We start from the raw sequence: 25,544 nt of genomic DNA on the forward strand, positions 1-25,544 counted from the left end.
GTGTGTGTGTGTGTGTGTGTGTGTGTGTGTGTGTGTGAGAGAGAGAGAGAGAGAGAGAGAGAGAGAGAGAGAGAGAGAGAGAGAGAGAGAGAGAGAGAGAGCGTGTACTGTGTTAAGGCAGAAAAGCATTGTCTGAGGCTGCCCTCCAGCAGTGGCTAGTAATGTTACTAGTGTCCCGCACAAGGGCTGTGGCGGGACATTGCCCAGCCCTGTGAAGAGAGTACTGTCATGCGCACAAGGTGCAAATAAGGAAGAGGCTCTTATCTCCATTTTGAAACAGCAGAAATTGGGGCCACATAAGGTTAAGTACTTTGCCTAAAGCTATGGACTTAGCAGGGCGCAGACCTGGAATTTAAGGCCAGATTTATTTGACTTCACTAGATTATGTTTTTAAACACTGGAAAAGCAGCACTGGGTTGAAGCATGATAACACTGGGCCTTTCTGCTTTGGGGTGACTGGACCTTACGATTCCAGAGCACTTCTCAGTATCTGACTACTAGGATGGTGCTTCACTTTCTCATCTCCAGGGAGAGGCCTTCTCAGAAAGATCCAGGTGCTCTGTCATTGAGAAGAAATAGTTAAAACTCAGTGCTTTGGAGTGGATTTGTTCTCACTACATCACAACAGGATTAGCGTCCAGAGCAGGCTTCTGCAGCTGGGAAGTCTCCATCTGCAGGCAGGTGTTCTGGTGCCTGCAGGCCTCTGCCACAGGTGTCTTCCTCACTTAGGGGTCTACGGTACTTTGCAGCACTTTGGCCTGGAGGCCAGGGCAGCGTTTGGGCTTGAGACAGAGCAGGCACACAGTACATGTTGTTTGAATAACTCGATGGAAGTGTGTGCTCCGTGCTTCCCCCAAGATCACGCCTCAAATCTCGCTTGCTGTTCTTTGTTTAGGTTTCACAGTCCCGTGTGAGAAACTTTCTATCTGATGCCTATTTGGATTTCACTTATGGGTCAGCACTCTTGGGTGATTTCTTCTTTTAATTTTGCATATTATGCTCCAGGAAGGTGTCTGCAATGGACAGTCTTTTCTCCTTCTTGCCCCCATGCCCTCTTTTAACAGAAGCCATTTGGTGGCACTGCATTGAATAAAGGTTTCAGAGCCAGATGGACCTGTCAAGCTCGAGCTGGGTAACCTCTTGTAAGTTACTGCGTCAGAGCGTGATGTATGTAAGACACCACGTAGTGCAATGTGTGACTCAAGGAAACTCAGAGGTTGTCAGTATTACTGCAGTGATCTCCGTGGTAATTACTGAGCTTCTTTCCCTGGCCTGTTGCTACTCCTTCTTCCCAAATGGGGGAGCTCTTAACTTTGATCCACAGTCATACTGGACTGCCGCCTTAATCCATGGACATTCTGTTTATACTCTGTTGTCACCCTAGGATTTGAAGCATTTCAAGTGATATAAAGCAAATTTTGTATGAAGATAATTATCATGCTGCTAATGTAGAGGGGAGCCGAGGTGTTTTAATTAATGATGTGCCAGACACCCTTTCAAATAGGGTGAAGTATAATTTTTAAGGCCTTCATCTACTTGGCCATAATTAGGGACATTCGGGAACGTTCCAGCGTGATGTATGCTGATTTGCACATTTTCATTAAGCAATCAGTATTGACTGACCCGGTGGCCAGACTTGCATGGGATTAGGCTCAGCTTTTGGGATAGAAGAGCCTGCTATTCTTCGTGTCCTCCCAGGCCTGGTTGCTCATAACCTTTATCCATGTTCCTTGTTCATCAGAAATAACACTGCATATTTTTTCCTTTTGAGGCCTTGATTTTTATAGAATCCTGCCTTTCCTCTTCCTTTTTTACATTGTGAACCAGCTTGACCATATCGGCCTGTTAGAAATGAGATTGTCTAAGCTCAATGTGTAGTGCATGCCTGGGTTCCATGCACCAGAGGCTGGAGCAGGAGAATTGTGAGCTTGACGCCAGCCTGGGTTATACAGCGAGACCCTGCCTACAAAAAAATAAAATTAAGGGATGAAATGTTTTACATGGCGTATTAGTTTTCCTTGTTGTGACAATAACTTAAGGGAGGGGGCTTGTAGGCTACAGGCTGCTGTGGGGGTAACAGGCGGCGGCGGTGGAATACAAGACGCTGCTCACATCTCCTGCAGTCAGGAAGCAGATGAGACGAATGCCGGCACTCAGCTCACTTTCTGTCTTTTATTTGGTCTGAAAGCTCAGTCCACGGGTTGGTGCCGTTCCCTTCACAGTCAAAACCCTTTGGAAACATCCTCATACATACACCCGGAGGTGGCGTTCCCACGGCGATTTCAGTTATGGCGACAACGGTTAACCATCACATATGGCAATGGTTATTTTGTGGGTGTTAGAGGTAGTTAGTAATGGAAACCAAAAATGTGAAGTTAGAGACGTAAAAATTTTAAGAAGGAACTGAGTTAAAATCTTGGGAACTAGAATGGACTTTTGATATCATATCTAACCCTCCATTATAGGCTGAGCCCAATAAAAACAGGGACAATGCTTGGCTTCTTCAGTATCATGTTCCTTGCACTGATTACTGTACCTAAATTGATGAGTACGTGGAGGCCTACTGATCCCTCTATAAGGTACTTTGGTAACTACAGGGATGGAACCTGGATTTCCTGGGCCTGGTGAAAGATATATTAAGAAGGAAATAAGATAAAGCAGGCATGAGTTTGGAAGAATGTGTAGGGAAGTTGCACATGAGATGATGCGAACTTTGCTCACTAATGATTCATGTGGAAGAGGTGAAGAATGTGGGCATGTGGCATCACAGAGGTCGGTGCCTGCGATTGCTTTCAAGAGGCCTTTCCGGGCTGAGACAGCTCAGTGAGTAAGAGTGTGCGTTGCAAAACTTGATGACCCGAGCTCTGTCCCTGGAACCCACGAAAAGGTGGCCTGGCAGATCAGCCTTGTCCTCCAACATCACAGGTGCACCATGGCAACCTTTGCCCCAATAATGAATAAGGATTTCTCTTAAATATCTGTCTTACAGGTTTCCTTGCTGGGTCTATGGTTTTTTTCCCTTGATTTTTATCACTTAACTACTTAAACCAGGGCAGCTTTTCAAGCTCAGAATCTTCATTAATTTTCTTCTTTTCTACCTTAGGTTTATAGTTCCTATCCTGAATTCCATTAGGCCTTTTCCTGGCTGTTAGTGTAGATTATGCAATTTTAAATTCATTTCCATTCTTCAGATTCTTGCTACGCCTTGTGAATTGAAATGTGTATCTTAGGTATCTTCTGTTCATCAATTTTGATCTCCCCCTTCTCTTTCACCTCCTGACTTTTTAGTGGAGGTCCCACAGCCCAGGTGGACAGTCCTTTCTGACAGTCAAAGAGGGGTGCCCTCACCCTGGCATTTAGCCCATGACTGCCATGTAGGGATGGGGAGAATGAGTAGAAGCCACTTGCTAAAGTGCTGAGCCATTTATATGAGAGAACCAGCTTCAGGTCTGTTTTAGGGTCTATGGGATACTTTTCCTTTAGCTTGCTGGAATATAGATTATGACTTCCAATTACGTGGGTGTCTAGAAAAATTAGTTTTGAAAACCCTTAAAGTATGCCTGTAGACCTATTTACCAATCTACTGTAATTATTTATTGATCATATGTCATGTGACCAGGCCTGGCCAGACCCTGCTCAGATAGAATAGTAAAATTTGGCCTAAGGTTTTCTGCCTGTCATTCTGTTTGTGATTTAGGTTATTAGAGAAAGCCCATTTGTGCTGAGATCAAGACAGATCGCCTATGAGGGTTCTGAGTGGAAATTCATCTGTTCTCCTGTCACTTGAGAGACCGTGCAGCGCTGGTACCTTCAGTAGTGGATTATGCACAATCAACAGTGATGAACATATGAGCGCTGTTAATTAGTCTTCATGCCCTCTGTCTAATGCAATCAGAAGCCCTGCACCGGAGTAGAGACTTACAATCAATCGTTCATCATCTTCTGAGGTAGAGATAAACCCATTTGCCGTTAGCCTGCGACTTAAAATATCTGCTTTCTGTAACCAGACAGGCATCTACAGACCGAGTATATTTTGAGCATGTAGACTTAAATCTCGAATTGCAGATTGCTTTGATTAAGTGTAATTGTGAGAATGAAGGTGTCTCTGGCTTCCAGTCAGCACATGGAAAGCCTCTCAGCTGACAAAACGACAGCCTGAGGCTGGCGGGAAGGCACGCTAGCCCAGCTCTGCAAACCTTGTTTTACTCATCCTGAAATGGAAAGGAATGTTGGAACACTTGCTGTGGACATCCTCCTCACATTACACTGAAGGTGTGTTGGGTGTCATAGCTGTGTGACAGGCGCACTGAGGGTAAGGCACTTACTTCCCCAGGCCTCACGGGGGCACAAAGCCCACCCTGCCTCATTTGGGCCCCTGCTCCCATACAAGAGGCTACTGTTAAAAGGCATGGCCATGTTAGTTCTTGCTGGGGAGCCTGATCTCTACAAGCTGAGGATTTAGAGACACAAATCAAGATTTGCAAAATAAACATTGCTGAATTAGGTACAAAGTGCTACAGAGGTGATGGGGGAGGACACATACCTGAGTAGATCTGGCAGAATTCTGCAATTTAAATAAAACTGAAAGATTTTCTAATTTAATGAATAAAAACTTGTATTTTGATCTTCCGTTAGAAATAACTTCCCCCTCCAAAGTGAACTTGTAGAAGATGCAAGAGCACGTTAATCCTCTGCTAATTAGCATGGGTGGGCACTGCAGAACGCATCACTGACTGCTGGAATATCGGTGCCGCTCTGGGATCCCAGAGCATTCACATGCGTTCATCTTTTGATCCGAAATGTCTACTTCTGGGATTTCTTCTTTAACTGAAGACAAAATCACAACTATGCTTTTATATTCACTTAGAAGAATATTTTTGGCATGCTGATTTTGACACTGAAAACCTGGAAGCAAACTATATGCCCAATCATTATCAGACTTGTTGAGCAAATATATTTAATGTTATTATAATTGTGCCATTAAGGTGGGGTGTATTTATAAGAGAGAAAAGTACTCCCTACTGACCAGCCTTTTCCTTTTCCACTGAATAAAAACATGTAATACCAATGGCATGTGTAGAAACAATACACAGATAAGCAAAACTAATACAATTAGTAGAACACACATATAATCTCACTTTTCAGAAGTATACATGGTTAACATTTTGGGTTATATCTTATAGAATTTAGATTCTATGCACTGCATATATATGTGGGTTTTTTTTTGTGTGTGGTGGGTATGTATTTCTGTATATGCACATGTATTTGTGTATTTGTAATTAGACACAGATATGTAGATATTGTCTTCTCGTTTGTTTTATTTTTGCCATTAGAAGACATTTGGCCAGACTGTACACTCTAATGGGCACAGAAACCTGGCTGTATTTGACATCTTAAAGATCGAATGAGAAAAGCAGGCATGCTGGCTCACACCTTCCCAGGACTTGGGAAGCAGAGGTGGGCAGAGTTCTGTGAATCTGAGGCCAACCTGGTCTACATAGTAAGTTTCAGACCAGCCAGGGCTATATAGTGAGACACTGTTTTCAAAAACAAAATCCTAGTGTGAGAACAATGCTACCATACAGTAGGAATTAAATAAGCTCTTGTGGAATAGCTGAGTGTATCTGAACCATCATTCCAGGTCAACTATTTAACTCCTTGGTTATTTTGATGACTGGTAAGTGCCTGGCAGTGTGAATGGGCCTCTTCTCATTTTTTTTCTTGTCTGCAACTATGATGACCACTGCTAAAATAAATGGTCTCATCACAGTGATAGATTATTAATTATAATTACTAGATACAATTACAATTTTTTCTTTTTAGGATTGAAAGTAGGACAGTTGGCAAATGTTTTTATATGTGTGTAATACACACACACATACACACACACACCTTACTTTTGATAGCATTGCTAAATGCCTCTGGTAACGGTGCCCTGTGTTCCCAGTGTAAAGCATGTGATGTCTGACATTAATTACCTAATACACTTGAGAGCATGCCTGTTCTCTCTCTGCTGGGGTTTTTATTGAGGCAATCACAGGTCCACATGTAAGGACTAATGCAAGGAGGGGCTTCATACTCTCTATTCAGTTTTCTCCAATGGAAACGTTTAGCATGGTGAGTTTTGAGGATTCTTCAATGTTCTAGTTATTAACCCTGTGTAGTTCGGACCTGGATGTTTTTCCCAAGGCCCATGTGTAGAAGGCTAGGCCCTCAGCCTGTCCTTTCCTGGTGGGGCCTTAGAGGTAGGGCCCAGTAGATTATTACAACCCCCTCCAGTCTCTTCCTCTCTGTCTAATTCCTGGCTGCCATGAGGTGAACTGTGCCTCTCCATCCTGTTCCCAGCTGTGGTTACTGCCTTGTGCAGATCAAAACCTCTGGAGCTGCACAGCAAGGTGACTCTTACCTCCTTGTGAGTTGGTTATTTGTGGTGGTTTGTTACAGTAGCAGAAGGCTGAACTGCACATCAGCAATTTTGTTCTTACTCCATATTTTGTCTTTATATATCATCTGTTTTCCCTTTCCCTTCCTCTTGACTCCCTTTCTCTCCTTCCCTCTTTTCCTTTCTTTCTTTTTGAGGCAGGGTCCTGCTGTGTAGTCCAGGCTGATCTTGAATTTACTGTGTAGACTACGATGACCACAAACTTCCCAGATGCTGGGATTTCAGGTATGTGCCACCACGCTTGCCTGGCACTTTGTATCTTCTTCATGTAAGCTCTTGCAGAGGAAGTTTTTAAAATTGTGATGAGGTCAGCTTATCCGTTTCCCCTTTAACGGGCCAAGCTTTTCCTGTCAAGACGCAGGACCCCTGCCTAGCTGGCATGCCTTTGGCTTCCTAAGAGACTCTCATTTTGATCCTAATTTTGTAGCATTAAATAACTGTGTGGGAAATGGTTTGAGATTGCCTTAATCTAATCAACAATCATTATCTTTTCCTCTCTTATATCTTGAGTTGGTGGAATGGGAAGGACCTTTCCATTTTGTTCTGTCAGTGTGTATAAAATACCCACTCACGCTTCGGAATGGGGCTGCAAGTCTAGGCATGATTGTCATTCTTTCTCAGCTTCTCCACATGTAAATTGTACTCTTTATCCTTACCACGGAGGTGGCAGTGACTATGACAGCTGAGTACTTGGGTGCAGGGTTTTATCTGAGTCAGGAACAACACACCTTGAGTTTGTGTTTAACAGGCTCCTGCAGCCCCTATGAGCAGAGCACAGGGACATGATGAAGTGTGAGCTGTGGAGACAGCCTGGCTTTCATCCTGCTTCCTCTCCTTCCTCACTGTACAGGCATAGTCATCTTTCTTAGTCCTTCCCTTCAATTGCTTCATTTGCACCATCAGAATAATGCTAATTCTCACCTCATAGGATTAAGTCACTTTGTGAAAAGTACTTGAATGAAGGCCTGGTATCTGCTCACCTTGAAAGCTTGATGAACACAGATTCCTGGGCCTCCATCCCCACACTTACAGAATCAGAACCTGAAGGGATTGGCTTCCAAGGATGTGTGTCTAGGCACAACTCCTATATTGTTCTTACGAATGCTAAAAGATTATTTATTTATTTATTTATTTATTTATTTATTTATTTATTTATTTGTGTGTGTGTGTGTGTGTATAGGACCGAGGGTCATGCCATGCATGTGGGGTTGTTAACACCCTTATCAGCTGAGCCATCTCATGGCCCTAAAGTTTTTTTTTTAATAGCCACCCTTGGTCCTTCTAAGTCATATCTGTCTCTCCAAGGCAGATGAACTTTGGTCTTTCTATAGTATTGAGGTGGATACTTTCATTAAGGTGGATACCTTCTTTATAAGGATACTTCCAGCGTTGCAAGATTATCTAGTTTCTATACAAAATGAAGCTATTGTGGTATTGTATATGTGGCCAGTTCAGTGACATGGCCCTAGGTCAGGAGACCATAGGGATTTTGGGGTCAGTAACAGGGGCATAGTTACTGTAACCAAATGTCTCCAGATGCAAACAATAGTAATACAAAATAAATCTGTAGGCTGGATTTAGTCTTCTGCTACTATTTATTCTTAAGAATGTTCAGCATAGACTCAGCAGGAAGACTGCGTTTGCAAATCTCTCTGGCAATTTTCTTGTAAGTGGGTTCTTCTAGGCTACTAATTTTTCTACCAGCCTATCTATTAGGGATTATCTCCTGGTGTAAATACTATGAACTAAGATCTCAGGATGATTTTAGCTATATGGAAAAATACATACGTCCCTTCCTTAGAAGAACTCCATGATACCTCTCCCCTGAGCAGGGTGGCAGGAAGGCAGAAGTTCCCTTCCTGAGAGGCTTGTCTCCCATTTCTTCTAAAGAAGAAACATAACCGGCTTCTCTGTATACTACCGTGGAGATTTTCTTAGCCCACGGGGGAATCCCTGGATCACCCCCTCTGGAAACACCTCCTCTTCCAAAGTCGCACTCCCTGCTGAGGGAGCTGTCTGGATGGCTTTTTGCCATGACCTCTCAAAGCTACAATTTGCTCTGATCACTGTGCAGTGATGCATTAATTACACGTTCAATCCATAACTCACAAATGGATTCAGTGTGAGTGTGGAAAGGGGGTTATTTCCGTGAAGAGGTGTTCTCTTGAACGAACAGAGGCAGGTTGCTATGTGCCACTGCAGCTGTGGCCTTGGATGTAGAAAAGACAGCTCTAAATGACTGGGGAAGATGTTTAGAATATGGAAGAGGGGGGTCAGGGGTAGAGGGCAAGGCTTTGATTTCAATCACCAGCACCACAATAACAGGTGAGCAAACAAAACACAGAAAGATTTTACACCGAGATTGATTCTTACTGAGTTTTTCTCAGTCTCAGGCAGTCCACGTAGGGCATTATTGATATACCATTTATGAGTATCGCTTATGCAAGAAAGACAAGGGAACGACAATCAGTCATTGTGTGGTTGAAGAAATAGCATTGGTGTATGTGATAACCTTGAAAAATATATTTGAATTTTTTATTTTTCATGATAAAACATTTAAGCTACGCATATATGTATTATTATTTATGATTTTTTGTGCCGTAAACAGCACAGTGTATTAACTTACTGGCCATCACAATCTCATTGTGATAAGATTTCTGTGATGGTTCTGTCTCATAGAGTTGTATGCTAAAAAACTGAACAGTCAACCAAAAGCAGTGTCTATAAATGTGTTAAGGAAATTCTCACTGAAATTTTGTTTGACTGTTTTACTTTGTTTCATAGTTCTACCTATAGTATAAGATGAATAGTTTTAATATTTTAAATACTTAAATAGGCTAATTATGTACTCAGTAACATGGAAAATTTGTTTCATTTTGTGCCATATTACATCTATTGTATAAAATGAATAGTTTTAAAATACTTTAAAATACTTATATAATTAATTATACATTTAGTAAAATGGAAAATTCAATGTTATTTTTTCCCATGAGAAATTTCTCATATAAATGATGCCTGCTGTTTGATATTGGGTAATACAGAGGGATTCATGTTTTAAGTTCAAGGATTTTCAAAGTATTCTATAGGCATAAACTTGAGAGAACAAACTGGTATTACTTCAAACATGAACTGACAGTTTCATAAAACATATTGGTGGTGAGAATAGAACTTAGTGAAATAAGCAGCAGTCCGGTACACTTGCACAGCTGCCTCTCTCCTACGCTGCTCTGTTCTTTGCCTGCATCAGAGACAGGTCTGACCCATCAGGGTGTTCTGCTCCCACTGTACCCCGACCCTGCCTCAATCCAAGGCTTTAAGAGCTTGGCTCCCTGGGTCTCTCTGGCCCAGGTTTCCTCTAGGCGGTAATGTTGCAATCAAAGCAGGCAAGATAATTTGGATAAACAACCATATGAGATTTTCGTCATACCATATTGACTTTGGCCTGAATCCATGAAAGACATGCAGATGAAAAATATCCTCCTTGAAAGAGAATATGTGCTTTTGGCTATGTATTCACCCCCTAAAGGTGTCCAGTCAGTTGGTTGTCTTTCGTGCTCAGCAAGCTATTAGATGGAGATTCATGTCACTTTTTTTTTTTTTTTGCTCTGAATTCTTTTCCCATTAAGGCTCCCCCGCATACAAACGGGCTTTAAGACCGCCTCTTGTACCAATAACAAAAGATTATATAATCCTTTATTACCTGAGCATAGTAAATGCCCAGGGATATTTGTGGACTGAGCGAAGAACCTTGCTGGTCTCCACAGACTTGTGCTTGCTAATAGCCGTGACTGCAGAGAGGTGCTGTCAGTTACGTTAATAAAGCATGAGGTGCAGAGTGGGGGTTGCTAACGCAGGCATAATGTAGTGGAATTGCCAGCCTGCGCTGGTAATGGGACCTTAGCCACTGCACAGACATTTACAGCCCTTGATGCTCCCTCATTTCCACCACCAGAGCACATTCTTTTGAGACTCGCGTCTCTGTCATTACCATCCAATAATATTCATGAAGTTCCTCCATGCTGGGGACCGTCGGGTTCCATCCCTTTTAATGAGTGCGAGGTTGAAGGATAGGCTTTTAGGTAACACTGATTGCTTTGTCCTGGAAAGAGGCGTCATCTTGGAGGGGCTGTGATTTTGGCCCATTGTTTTCCCCAGCTCAGGGTACTAATTATATCAATCACCTATTTCTGTTGGCAAACTAAGGCTGTGTCTTTAAAACAAGAGGTAAGTCAGCTGGTCTTGATGCTGGGAGATGTTCGAAGACAGGCTCTCTGTCGGTATTACCCGTTAGTCAGCTTTTATTCCGACTTTGTAAATAGCCCCCCCCCTTCGACACGGCGGACGTCGGTGCGTTTTCATCTGCTCGTCCCTTCTGTCACGCACGGACGTTCACGTCTTCATGCACCAGGCTCTGCTTGAATGGAACATTGGGTTGAATGGTGCTTTGTTTTGATTTACTGTTCGTTTTCAATGAAACATTTTTAAATTAAGTAATTACACAAAACACTGGGAAAAATGCACAGAAATCAAAACAGAAGGAAGCCTTTTTTATGTAGCCCCCAGTGCACTGTGAGACGTGACTGGTCCTCCTATCCTTCCACTCCCAGTCTTGGGTGTTTGTAACTTCTCTTAGTGTCCCCTTCAAAATGTTTTTTCCGGTTGCCTAGTTATGTGTTCTCGCCTAGCCCCATCTCTCATCAGCACAAATGATTTTTATAAAATGTTCTCATTTTCTTCTGTCCCTCTGGTGTTAGTTAGGTTTCTGTTGTTGTGATAAGCATGATGACCAATAGTCACTTGGGGAGAAAAGGGTTTATCTGACATACAGGATAAAGTCCATCATTAGGGAAAGCCACGGTAGGAACCTGGAGGCAGGAACTGAAGTGGAGATCACGGAGGAACACTGATCATTGGCTTCCTCCTCTTGGCTTCTTCAGTTGACTTTCTTATGCATCCCAGAACCACTTATTCAGGGATAGCACTGCCCACAGTGGGCTGGGCCCGCCACATCAGTTGTCAATTAAGAAAATGTCCCTCAGATTTGCCTAATAGGGCAGTATGATGGAGGTATTTACTCAATTGAATTCCCTTTTTCCAAGTGGTCTTTATTTGTGTTAAATTGACAAAACCTAACCAGAACACTCTTTCTTTTCCCATGCTTTTCTGTGTTGGGTTAATTTCTTTATATTCCCCCAATGTCCTATAACTTGTTTGCTCAGGGTTCTTCATGGATTTGCAATCAGCTAATGAACTAGATATCAACTCTCCTGGCCTGTGTCACGCCTCGTGCCTAGTGTACCTTTCAAGAGCAAGTCCTACATGCAGATGAGGCCATTTACTGCTCCGTGCAGGATGACTCCATGGTGGAGCCTGGGCATTGGAGGAAGGTTTGCCTGGGATCAGATGTTAGTTGAGCCCCTTTGCTCTCAGTGACTTGTGCTTGCTCCCGAGCCCTGCGTTGTGTATGACACAAAGGGGAAATGCTGTGCTAAGTTAATGCTCTTAGTGATGGTTAGTGGTGCCTAGTGCTTCTCTCTAGGCAGGACCTGTCCTCAAGCCACGTGTGAGCTTATTCAAGACTTTCTGTGTGGGAAGAATCAGTAACATCTCCATTTTATACTTGACAATTTGAGTAAGCCATATTTTCCTGTCTTAGTTTCTTAGTTTCCTGTTGTTTTCACAAAACCTCTTAATAAAAGCAACTTAAGGGGGAAACAGTTTATTTCAGTTCATAGTCCCAGGTTATAGTTAATCCATCATTACAGGGAGGGAACTTGAGACATTACAGCAGGAGCTTGGGTTGGGGGTTATACTGCGTCTGTAGTCAAGGCGCAGAGAGAGACGAATGCTTGTGCTCAGCCTCCTCCCTAGGTTCTATCTGAATCCAGGACCCAGCCTATGAAATCTGCCCACAGTTAAGATGCCCCTCCTCTACCAATTAATACAATTAAGATAATCTCCCACAGGTATGCCACAGGTCAGTCTCCCAAGGAAATCTAGATTGTGTCAAATAGATAATTAACAAACTGTCACAATACATAGGCAGCTAGAATTTGGACAAGGGGTAGATTTTCTAGGTCCAAGTCTGTGCTCTTATGCAGTAGCTATATATCCAAATTCTATTTACGTGGTAAAGTCCATGACAAATAAAGTGCGCTTGCGCATGCGTGCATGCGTGCATGTGTGTGTGTGTGTGTCTGTGTGTGTGTGTGTATAGACCATAGACCTCAGTCGGGTGTCATGCCCCCTGCTTCCACTTTGTTTGAGACAGAGTCTCTTAATGTTCCCTACTCCACACAGTAGCCTAGCTGGCCTCGGAGTTCCACCTGCCTTTTATTGCCCATATTCTCAAAAGAGCATTGGATTACAGACACATTGCTACTGTGTCCAGTTTTTATGTAGGTTCTAGGGGTCTGAACTCAGATGATCAGGCTTGTGTGACAAGTGTGTATCCATGGAGCCAGCTCTATAGCGCTAGAAAAAAACCTCTTCTAGGACTCTCCTTGGCCACCCCAGCCCACAGTGACACTTTTCTCTCTGATTCCTAATGCATTTAGTAGAGAGAATAAGTTAGTAATTGCTAAAGACCAGCCTCTATTATACCGACTTACTTGATGATAATTATTGCATGTTATTGTAAAGAATTTGGAATATGGAAACACCAAAGAGGAAAATAAATACATTTGGAGATAAATGCTACTCACACATTATATGCTTTTTAAGTCTTATTTTATATCATGCATATATGCACAATGCATAATTATGTGAGATTTGCCTTTATCACTTAATAACATTCTAAATCATAACGGAATGTGAGCAGTTTAATTGTGTAATTGGTCTATAAACAACATATTGCTTTCTCCCAATTTTCCAATGACTTTATTTTTTTTTTCAAGACAGGGTTTCTCTGTGTAGCTTTGGAGCCTATACTGGTGCTTGTTCGGTAGCCCAGGTTGGCCTTGAACTCACAGAGCTCCACCTGCCTCTGCCTCCTGAGTGCTGGGATTAAAGGCATACACAACCACCGCCCGGCTTACTATAAATATTTTTGTAGTGAAATATTTCCAGGGTTGTCATCTTAAAGAGACTTCTGATAAGTATGTAAAATTACCTTTTAAATAGTTTAATCAGTTTACCCCATCTCTGTAGTAGGAAGACTCCAGTGTATTCAACTCTTATCGACTGCTAAATTTTTATTTTTTATAAATCTTTGCTAATGGAAGGCAAGGCTTTCCATTCAGGTAGAACCCTGAAGATGTATTTTGAGAGAGTATAGTATTGCCCCACTTCTGGTTCATTCTCCCCTCTTCATGGTTGAAGATGCGAAATTTCAGTATCCTACTCCAGCTTCCTGCTGCTATGCCTCCCTTGCCATCCTTCCTTTGGAACCATAACCCGAAATAAACTCTTTCTTCTACAAGTTGTTCCTGGTCATGCTATTTTATCACAGCAACAACAAGGGAATAATGCAGAAATCAAGCAGGATGGAGATTGGTACCAGGGGTCACCGCGGAGAACCAACCACATTGTCTCCTGCATGCAGGAGCTGTAATCCTTTTCATTTTCATTTGTCAGTACCAGGGTTGAAATCTGACCTCACACATTTTAGGTAAGCATTCCACCCTTGAGTTCTATCCCAGTCCCTAGCTCTGCGTTTTTAAGGTAAGAAAGACACAGAGGGGTTTAGTGACTTGAAAACATGCTATGTAGGAAAAACTAAGTAAATTTGAAAACTGAAAACCAAATACTTGTTCTACCCCTAAGTTTTCAAAGTTACTAAATTTTTATTATGTCACATTATTTACTTTAATATATTCACATAACTGGCTTCACGTAAATGAAAAGAAGTACAGCTTATGACCGTAGAACAAAATTGTCGGTGCTTTCTTTGAACTCATCAGTTCTAAGGTAAAGGGATTCAGGTTAAGTTACTCTGATAAACCAGCTTTGTCATGATTTAGGTCCTCTTTTCCCTACATAGGACCTATCACATGTTAGTGTTCAACAGATCATGAGGCAAGAGTGTGGGTCCTGAAATGTGGCTGCCCCTTAGACAAAGGCTTTGGTACCCCTTAGAATGTTCACTGCTTTCTCTTCCCAGGTTTGTTTGTGGATGGGAACTTAGGGGTGATAGTTCTAGTAGGTGGCTGTGTGACTTTCCCCCTCTTCTGCTATTATATTGAGATGGCATGGAGCTATACATTGGAGATGGACTCAGCTTGACTTTTCTTGCCTTAGAACCGATTCTCTAAGCCAGCCCTTGGCACAGACCTGCTCTGTAGACTCAGAAGGGTGGTGCTTGCTAGGAAGGGCTGCACAGCATGGATCAATAACATCGGATGAAAGGTAAATGCAACAACTTAGTGAGTGGTTCAGTCTTTCTGTGGTATCATGATGATTTGAAGCTATTAAGAAGATAGTAGTCTCGAGGCTGGAAACACACTTAATTCATATTTCACCTTTATTACCAATAAAATTGATGAAAATTGTGGAGGCAAAAATATTTCCTTAGTCTTTTCAGTCTCTGATTAGAGTGGATTATTTCCATTCGGGAACCAGGAAAGACTAGTGGGGCTTTCTTTTGTACATGGGGCCATTGATTAGCTCTCCGTTGTCTTCTGAAGAGTTGTCATCAAGAACAGTAGGCCTTGGTTGCGTTCTGGAGAAGTGGCAGGATATCCGCAGGGGGAGCCCTTCTCTATTATGTAGCTACACTTGCTGCCCCTGGAAAGAGGTTTTATTTTCTGAAAGAAAAAAGCAAGTGCCTGGCTTAGTTTTTTTTTTTTTATTGTTCTTCTTGATGCTGTTGCTATTTATGTATTTATAAATTAGCCAAACTACTTTTTAGCCTAACATGAAGAATAAATGCCTTCTAAATGGCACTATGAATATGCAGGGCTTTAGGTTACACAAAAGCTGTGTTACTTCCTAAGGTAGTTTGGTAATCAATTGGGACTATAAAGGACTGTGTGTTGGAAATATCAAGTGAGCATATTGAAGCAGGTTTAGCTATTTGTCAGTTTTCTTAGAGGTGGAGATGGCTCCATGTCTGAAGGCTTATACCATTTAAAATAATACTTAAAACCTTTCCCTTCCTAACTAGCTTTAGAAGCCTCGGATGTATTGTTTCTTAGGTAATTGATGGTGGCTGTGCTTGTTACATACCATCTTAGGTGCAGACTCTGAGGTGAATATTTATAGTTAGGATCGGTGCTCTGAATCTCTCCCTGACCTGGGCAGAAGGCATTTATTACCAGCCATGAAGTCCCAAGGCCTGGGTTGACTCTCCAGAAGGCTGGAGTGATGGTCTCTCAGAGTTGTTCCGAATACAGGATTATCATACTTTCTTAGTCATGAGTATGAACTGCCTTCAAGTAGAAGACGGCATTCTTGGGCAAAACTTCTATTTTCAATGGAGATCAGTTTCTAGAAAAGGGCTGACAGCAGTAATGCTCCTCCCAACTGAGAGAATAAATCTTTCAGTCCCAAGGAGACAGGGCCTTGCACATCCATTGCAATGCTATTGACCCTGGACATTCAGTAAAAGGGGATGGAAGGCGAACCCCTGTGTGTTCACCAACACATTTCTCACCAACTTGCATGAGGTGTTTCCTGTATCTCTCAGCTACGTGTTAACACACATGTGGTACTAAGTGAGGAGATACTTTTGGTGAAGCCATTCCAAGTACTTTCTGCAGATTGATTCTTGATTTCTTCCTTGCTATCCTCCCAGTACTGACCCTGCATCCTGCCAGCAATGTGACTTCTCCATGCTTTGGTTCCTTCTTCTATAAGATGGGAAAGGCAGTCCCATAACAGCCCATAAAGCCTCTCATTGGGTGACTGTAAAGATGAATAGACAAAGTAGGGTGGTATCAGGCATAGAACACATGCTCAGTGAGTGGCAGCCTTTCTCCCTGCTGGATGTTGCTACCATTTGCTGGAGCAAACATTTCCCCAATGTCTTAGTTACTATTAGTTATTGTTCTATTGCTGTGAGAGACACTATGATCAAAGCAAGGAGTCAACTCATGTGCAGTAAAGGATAATCTCCCCACCTTCCGGAAGACCTGAGTCTAGTTTTGAAAGAACTGTACCAGGGCCTGTATTGTCACAGGGAGACATAGTTAAAAATAAGAGTTTTAGAGAGGAAAGATGTTAGTAGGCAAGCTTAAGAAGATGCCATGTAGTAGACACGTGTGTAGTAGGCACAGCGTTGTTCAGCTTGGCAAACAGACAGATGTTTGCTGAAATTATAATGGGCAATATTCTGTTTTGAATTTTACCCTTTCTCACTCTGTCTGTCTCTTTATGTGTGTTTGTGAAACTCTGTGTGTGGTTTGTGCATATGTGCATGTGTGCACATATACATACATATATGTGTATGCACACACTCATGCATGCATGTGTAGGGGCCGGAAGTTGATGTCTGATATCTTCCTTTATTGCTCTCCACCTTACCTTTTGAGCCAAAATCTTTCCCTGGATCTGGAGTTTCCACTTTTCATCAAGTCTGTTTGGTCAGTGAGCCCCGATGGTCCACCTTTATGTAGCTCCTCAACACCAATGTTATAGGCTCAAGCCATTCTGTCTAGCTTTTCCCTAGGGATCTGAAATCAATCCTCATGCTGGGCAGCAGGCACTTCATCCAGTGGATCATCTCTCAAGCCCTCCTACTTGAACTTTTAATAACAACTCATTCTTGGAACTATACGTGGGACAAGAATGTATGTAACGATCTCCTTTAGTTCAAACAGGTGGAATTAGATTTTACAGTGTCAGTTAAATGTATCCAGTCCTTCTAATAAGTCTGCAACCATTTCCTGACTGTGTTATCATTGTGCTGGGTGGTCGGTAATTTTCTATACCTATTCATAGTGCTGTAATGAGTTTGAACAGCTTTCTTTAAACCTTCACTATATAGTTATCTTATTTAATGACTTTGAAAAGATTTTCTCCAGAAAGAGAGCCAAACTATAATTAATTATTTTTTAATCACTTTTTTTGGATAGCATGTTCTGCTTTCTGGTTCTCTCTACAATTGTATAAGCTATATTAAGGAGAGGAGTCACAGGGGATCTGCTAAGACACTTGTTTGAAGCCCCCAGTGGTACTGGCTCTTTGATCTCCTTGTGGAGTGCCTCTGATCTTTTATTCTGTAAGGTGTTTGTGTGTCTGCATGATGGATGTTTCACAGACCCTAGTAAATGGAAGAAAATCTTTCCCAGTCCTTAAATATATTGCTTTCCTTGTTCTTTCCAAAACACATCCTTTTTGGGTAAGAACATTTTAGAGACATTTGGCATCAAATCAACAGGATTGTGGTCTTTAATGGACTTTGAGGTTCTGAGAAGTGGTTTGATTGGTAAGAACCCAGCTTTGTTTCCTTTTCCTTGATTTCATCCTCCTCATCCGATAATAAAAACAACCTCTTTCTTCATTCCTGTCCTTTCATTTTTCTTTTCTGAAACAAGAGTATCAGATTTCATTGACGTTTGTACCATGACACCTGTTATCAGTTTTCTTTCTTGCCTTGAAGGAAGAAAAAAGCTCATAGGTATAAAAGCAAATTAAGAAAATAGTCTGTGAGTTAAACAAGACCAAACAAGGTTTTGGAACAGAACTGGAAGGATTGCCATGGTGTTGTAGAGAGTCTAATCCATGATTCAGAAAATGTTAGTCATGTTGACAGACCACTGATTTGACTAATTATTCCATCGACTGGATGGCTGATTCAATTGCTCAAGTCACCTAGTAATTTTGATCAAATCAACGAGTAATTATGTCTTTTTTGCAGGCAATAAATATAGAATACTGATTATACTAGATGGAAGATGTTAACTGTGGTAGACTCGTGTAAAATATTTAATTCTTATGGATGAATTCCTCAAAATAGACAATAGAAAAGGTTGTGTAATTTTTTTAAGACAATCCCTTTATTCTTTCAATAAGTAACATATTTGTATGCAATATTCTCTGATACTAACTAAATACTCAGGCTTTACATGTTTTTAATTTCATAAATGTAGTTTTGGAGACCTGAAGAACTAAACATGGCCAGATTTTTTTTTAAAAAATCTCTTTATAGCTCTCACAAAAAGAAGCTATAAGTTAGCTAGAATTTCTCACTGCTAATTTCCCAGCTTATTTATTAAATATTAATACTGAAACCTAGTTGCTTTTATGTTTTGTTTTTGTTCTGTAATCATCCTTCCCCTTCCTTTTGAGAAATGTTTCAATGGAGCATCCTGTTTATTACTAAACTTCTAATTGGCAGTGTTTTTAATACTATATTTGTGGGAGTAAGTTTAAAATATTTTAGAAACAGAGACACGTTTACTTAATGGAAAAATCTGTCTTTAATTTTATCTGAGCTGTCTCTTGGATCACTTGCCTGCTTTAGAGCCTGTGCATATGAAAACAGGAAATATGTGCATATGTAATATGCAAGGAACTTGGTGCAGATTCTGGTGTACAGAATTCCTGTTTGTGAAGCTTCTCCAGGGTAGCTGTTGTGAAAACGTGTCGTGAAGTTGCTTCATCCATTGTGTGTGTCCTTGTCTCCCTGATTTCCAAACAAACCCCCCAGAGGTGGAGGAAGGAGAGAGGACGGTGACTGCTGAAGCTCAGGCCATGTTGAGTGTGTTCTTGGGGGACTGTGAGTGCCCACTAGTGTTCCTGCCTGGGTGCAGCTTCTGTCCGCCCTCTCACGGTGCTGAAAGTAATTCTCGCAGTGCAACCACATGCACTATTTTTGCACATCCTGACTCACACACCTACTCCTTTGTTGGGTTTTCACTGTTTATCCAACGTAATGAGAAGTATGTTGGCATCTTTAAACTGTCTGGCTAAGGATTACGTGGTCATAATTGTGAGCATCTTCATGCCTTGTTTTATGTGCTGTGATAAGCGAATCCCCAGAGAACTTGCAGGTATATACTCTAACAGTATAGGATCTGATCGTCAACGTTTGGTAGCTCTCTAGGGTAGAGGAGAGAGTGAATCGTGGCAGATGTACAGGCTAATATGATACAAAATTATTTCTGCAAAAGGAAAAAAATAAGCACTAGGTCTCCTTTTTGCTTTCATGCCCCCCTCACTACGCCTTTGTTTTATTTCTTCCTTTCTGTGGTGCCAGGGGTCAAACCTAGAGCCTTACATGTGTTAGGTCAGAGTCCTGTGTCTGAGCCACGTTCTGGGTCTCCTTTGCTTTTGAAAGTTAATTGAGTCTAAAGTGCAGAAGGCTTTGTAGTGGAAATAGGATGCTCGTACACGCAGTTCCCACCTGAAGCTCCGACTTTAGGAGAAGTGAGGCACTGATGTGAAGCCTGTCTGAAGCATTACTTAATTTAGAATACAGTCTTTGATTTTTCTTTTCTCATTCCTCCCTCCTAATAAAGACATTGCCACACGTGTATTAATTTAGTGAACTTTAATGGAAGAAATGTAGGTAGCCTGAAACCGTCTAGTCCGTGCCAGTTGCTCCAGAGGCAAGTGTGCACAAACTGGGGCAGATGTAGGAGAGACGCCACCTGTGCTTGCTTCGGGGGGGTCTTTCTCCTCACGAGGCCAGCCTCTTTGCTGGTCTGCTTGGCAGGTGGCAGTGGCAGTCAGCCAGTCACCAGCATTACTGTGACAGGGATTTCTTAATATAAGTCCTTTTAGCTTTTGCTCTTATTTCTCATCACAGCAGAAATAGGAAGCCTCGATTCTGGACTGGGAAGCAGAAATTGGAGCCTCTATTACTGTTTTCAGCAAATCACACAAGGGCTTGTCTGTTGTCAGGTCTCTGAGAGGTCAGCCACTGAAGGCTGGTCCTCCTCTGCGTGCTGAGTTAGATGTGCATGCAGGCACGAGGCACACAGGCCTCTGCGCCCCACTGCAGCATAACCTGAAGGGGCACTGCCTCTTCTTCAACTCAGTTCTGCCGTAGAATTCCCAAAGTGATGCTTGGCAAAAGGAGTCAACCCTCAAAGCATTCAGTGCTGTTCTTAGTTACTGAATGTTTTGAAAAGAGAATGTTTAAGAAACAGTGAAGTCCTGGAGAGATGGCTCAGTGGATCATCTTTCAGAGAACCCCGGCTTAGTTCTCAGCTGACATGGTGGCTCACAACTCTCTGTAACTCCATGCCCTCTTTTGGCCTCTGTGGGTACCAGGCATGCAAGTGAACCACAGACACATATGCAGGCAAAGCCACCCATACACATAAAAAAGAAAAGAAAATTATTTATAGGTGATGTGGGATGTCCTTTGTACATGTGTTGCTTTTATTGGCTAATGAATAATGCTGTTTCAGCCAATGACTTAGCAGAGTAAAGCTGAGTGGGAAATCCACACAGAGATATAGAGAGAGTAGGCGGAGTCAGGGAGATGCCGTATAGCTGCTGAAGGAGGAAGACACCATGTAGATGCCAAAGAAGAAAGACACTCAGAACGTTACCCAGTAAGTCCACAACCTTGTAGTGATACACAGATTAATAGAAATGAGTTAATTTAAGATGTAAGAGCTAGCAAGAAATACCTGTGAGCCATAGACCAAACAGTATTGTAATTAATATAGTTCCTGTGTGATTATTTGGGTCTGGGCAGCTGGGAAATGAAAAAGCAGTCTTCGTTTACATATAGGTAATGATATTTGATTTTCAGACCAAATTTTAGTCTTTATAACAAAAAGCCAGATTTTATAGAAGTTTTACAAGATCCCTTAAGAATGTCCAAAGTAGAAGGGTGGGGGATTAAAGCCACTGTCACGTGGCTGTGGGGAGCTGTCATGCAGGAGTCCTGTCTGTGTTGGGGAAATCTTTGTAGTGGGCTATATTATATCCACTCACTCCGCTTCCCAGTTGAGGACAGCACCTCACTATGTAGCCCAAGCTCCTCTGGAACTCATGATCCTCTTGCCTCTGCCTTCTTAGTGCTGGGATTATAGGCATGCGTCACCACACACAGTTTATTGTAATTGTTCTTAAAAAGAGGTTCTTGAGAAAATTTGCTAAGAGTCTCTGGCAGTCATCTGGGGAGCCCTGGGACTGTATTTGGAGATCCACTGATCTGTTTGACAGAAAGCTTGACAAAATATTAACTTCATGATTACTGGAGCTGTGGATGCCTCTGATTGAAAATAAGCTGCATAAAATTAATTCTGCTGGTAATGCTGCACAGCAATATTTAAATAGCCTTTAAAATCAGTGCTCTGTAAAAATGAGATCACCACTCTTCTGAAGCCTTTGCCCTTTTCCAACATGTGAGTTTGTCCATATTTATTTCCCTGGACTTTAACTGTCCCACAGCTACAGAGGCGCAGCTGACCCTTTCTCTCTTAGCATGTCCACACCCACAGACTCGGCCAACTTCAGACGGAAAATATTCAAGAATAAAAATGTCGCATCTGCGTTGAACACGTGCAGGTTTTTATCCTTGTCTTTGTTCCCTTGACAATACAGTATAACAACGATTCACATAGCTTTTACATTGTAAGTACTCTAGAAGTGATCCTCGGTGTGGCAGGAGGATATGACTTGAACATCTACTGCAGATTTTGGTATTTCAGAGGTCCTGGAACCAATCCCCTGAGCATGCTGAGGGACAACAGAAGCTGTTTTCCTTTGTAGGTGTTTGTCAGCAAGCATATTATATTAAGCTGCTCATTCTCCTGCAGACGGCTGTCCTTGTGCAGGTATTTGATTTTCTCCAAGGACTCAGAAGAGACTGAAGGATGTTGTTGTTGCTGTATTCCAGTTGGACTCAGGAAATTTTTCTTTCGTTTAGGAATTTTTTTTTTTTTTTTGCTATTTTTGTTTGTGATAAATTGGGAATGTTGGATGGTGACGTGGCTCAGTGGGTAAGATTGTGAGCTCACCTGAAGGTAAAAGGAGAGACCTATCTCTATGTAGCTGTCCTCTGACCATCATACGTGTGCCATGGCACACGCCCCTCTAACCGGATATGAGTGTGTGTACACACACACACACACACACACACACACACACACACTGATTAATTAAATGCCATCTGCTAAGTGGAAGTTCCCTTTTCTCACTGTTGTGATGGAATGCCAAGCAGAAACAACTTAAGGGAAAAGGGTTTATTCTAGCACCTTCTTCAGGGGACACAACCATCATGTCAGGGAGTGATGGCAGCGAGTGGCTGGTGACTGTGGGGGCAGAGCAGGAGCTGACTGGCTACATTGCAGTTGGACGGAGGTAGAGAATGGTTGGAACATGAAATCTGTGTCCTACTTTCCAGTGACCCTCTTCTTCCGTCTCAGACTCACCTCTTAAGGTTCTACAACTTCCCCAAACAGTGTACCCCCCATTGCAGAGGACCCAACTTTTCAAACACCTGAGTCTGTCGAAGACATTTCACATTCAACCACAACGTTTTCAACCACAATGTTTTGCCACTGATCTCCCTAGGCCTATGGCTGTCTCATAATGTAGACTATCTACTATGTATCTACGTTATGTAGAATATATTCTGTCTAACTTTAAAAGTCCCCTTACAACTCTAGTACTGTTCAAAGTCTCCTCATAACTCAAGGTAATCTCTTAGCTATGAACCTCTGTGAAATCGAAGACAAAGTTCCACACTTCTAATTTACAATGATACAGAATGAATATTCTGACTCTACAAGGGAGAAATGGGGGCATGACAGGGAAAAGACTGAATCAAAACAAAACTAAAACCTAGCAGGGCAAACATCAAGTCATTCAGTTTCATGTCTGAGGTCTAGGGCTCCAGGTGACATCACCAGGGCTTCAACAGGCTTGAGCGGCCCCTGCTCTCCAGCTCTGATCTACAGCAAATGGAGACTGTCCCTCAGGTCAGTTCCACTGGGAACCGACAGCTCGTCCCAATGGATGTGCTGCTTTCTTAGCATCTAACGCATCTGTGGTCTCCACTGAAACATGGGCTCCAGTTTGGAATGAGTTGCTGTCCCCTTCAGTATGGCATACTATCCTTGGTTATGTGTATGTGTCCTGGCTTCCTTCCTTCCTTCCTTCCTTCCTTCCTTCCTTCCTTCCTTCCTTCCTTCCTTCCTTCCTTCCTTCTTCCTTCCTTCCTTCCTTCCTATCAATTATAACATAGTATTCATTATATGAAAATTACCATAATTTAGCCAGACCATGTTGATGAATAGGCAAGGTCTTTCCAATTGCTTGCTATTTAAACCATGATACAGTATGTCACTGGAATTAGAGAGATGGTAGAGAGTAAAGGAATGTCCGTGTTTGAGGCCTGGATTAGACAAGTCCCCTCTCTGCTCATATAGGTGCCCATTATCAGAAGTCACAAAACCCCACAACTGTTTCTAAAGTGGCAGCTTTAGGATCTCAACTGCTAGGCTCTTTTGTACTCTATGTACCTTTTATAATGAATAAACTTTCAAGTGGCTTTTAAACTTTATTAAAGGAGAATAGACAATATACTTAGTATCTTATGAACTTCATTAAAGGAGAATAGACAAATATACTCAGTGTCTTAAAGTCTTAAAAGTCCCAAACCAAATTTCAGGTATGCATTTGCATATTAATTTTGTTTTTTTCTTTCTTCTTTGATTCTGCTTATCATTCAGTTGTAGGGAACTTCAATGTGACCTAGTTGGGAGGAAGCCCATTCTTGAGAAATTAATGTGTAAAACTTGGTGGGATTATTCCTTGGTATATTAACAGTGCTCTGCAATCTCATTAACTGATTTGAAGCTTGAATTTATCACAGCTTGAAGCCATTTGGAAATGTGTGCGTTGCAAGAATTTTTCTGTGCATATTCTCTGTGTTAACCGGTGACCTGCAAGGTGGCTAAATAAAACAGGTTACTTCTTTACTGAAGTGATGGATATTGAGCAATGGATGGGTCAGAGTCAGACTCCGCAAGTTGAAGGAAGTACAGGGGAATCAGGGGCTTATTTCTCTCAGTCTAGCATTGCCATACAATACTATGAGAGAGGCAGGGAGTGGGGGTGGGGGAGGCGGTGGGCTGGACCAGAGGATTAAAGCATGGGGGGAGGGTTCCAGTTCAATAAGGTTTTGTTAGGCTCTAAGAAGAGATTGTTTGAGGTAGTTGGGCCCCAAATGACCCCCCTCTGCTATTAGTTATAATTGAGGGCAACCAATCCACCTCTCTTCAGGTGTTCTCAATATTTGAAGAGTCATCACCCTGAGATGAAATTTTATGTGGTAAGCACATTTACAGTAATAGACTTTTTATGTATTTCGTAGCAGCCAATTTAGGGCATTCCAAATGTGCATTCTAAAACAGTCAGTTTTTCTGGTGACAGTTGCTCAGAAAAAGGCAAAGACGAAGATTACCAATCGCAGAGTCACCTTTGAGTGGTGGAGTTTTAGGCTAGGAAATGGACTTGACTAATAAAAACAGTGCAAACTCACAACGAGAATGCTTCTGAAGATAGTCGTCCCAAGGCATTTATATGTCTTTGGTGGTTATCTGATTACAGCAGTTGTGATAAAGTACATAAGGTAATTACTTGCACCTGAAGAGACCTAAGATGGAGCCCTAACACTTACCTAAGAGACTTTTAAAGGAAGAACCCCTTCCTCTGCTCCTCATGGTCTCAGCTCTCAGAGGCAAAACTCCTCCCAGAGCCCTGCGTCCTGGCTGCCACCTCCAGGGCCCAGTTCTGAAGTCAAGTCATGCTGTCTAGAAAACAGCTCTGAACTCTTAGCTCTTATCCTTCCTGAGAATCCACAGGACTCTCAGGAGGGAGCCTGCCCTCCTTTCCATTCGGTTCCAGGTACCTCTCTGCTCTGATCATCCAACACTGGAGGATGCGGCTTTGCATGTCAGTCCTCTCTGGGTCTCCACCTTCCCTGACCTCACCTTTCTTCTGATGCTTTTGGTTCAATGAAATCCTTTGTCTTATGTTTCCAATTTCCCATGTTCATTGGATCCTTCTAAGTAGGCTTGCAAATATGGGTAAGTTTCTCTTTAATAATAACTTACTTTGGTTCTTTTCTCTTTAAGGGTAGTCATTCCTTTGCTTTACCTTAAATTTTTTTTGATAGCTCATTGTGAGAGAACCTTACCAGTAAACCACGAGCCTTGTGGTGATACATAGATTAGTAGAAATGGGTTAGTTCAAG

At 42.1% G+C, this 25,544-nt stretch overlaps 1 protein-coding gene across 3 annotated transcripts in view; it reads left to right on the top strand.

Annotated features, from left to right (window-relative positions):
• Window positions 1–25,544, top strand: part of Fhip1a (FHF complex subunit HOOK interacting protein 1A) — a 208,526-nt gene that overhangs the window by 98,570 nt on the left and 84,412 nt on the right. The gene's annotated exons all lie outside the window — the stretch shown is intronic.

The sequence above is a fragment of the Arvicola amphibius genome, chromosome 11, assembly GCF_903992535.2.
Source record: "Arvicola amphibius chromosome 11, mArvAmp1.2, whole genome shotgun sequence".
In the NCBI taxonomy this organism is placed as follows: Eukaryota; Metazoa; Chordata; class Mammalia; order Rodentia; family Cricetidae; genus Arvicola; species Arvicola amphibius.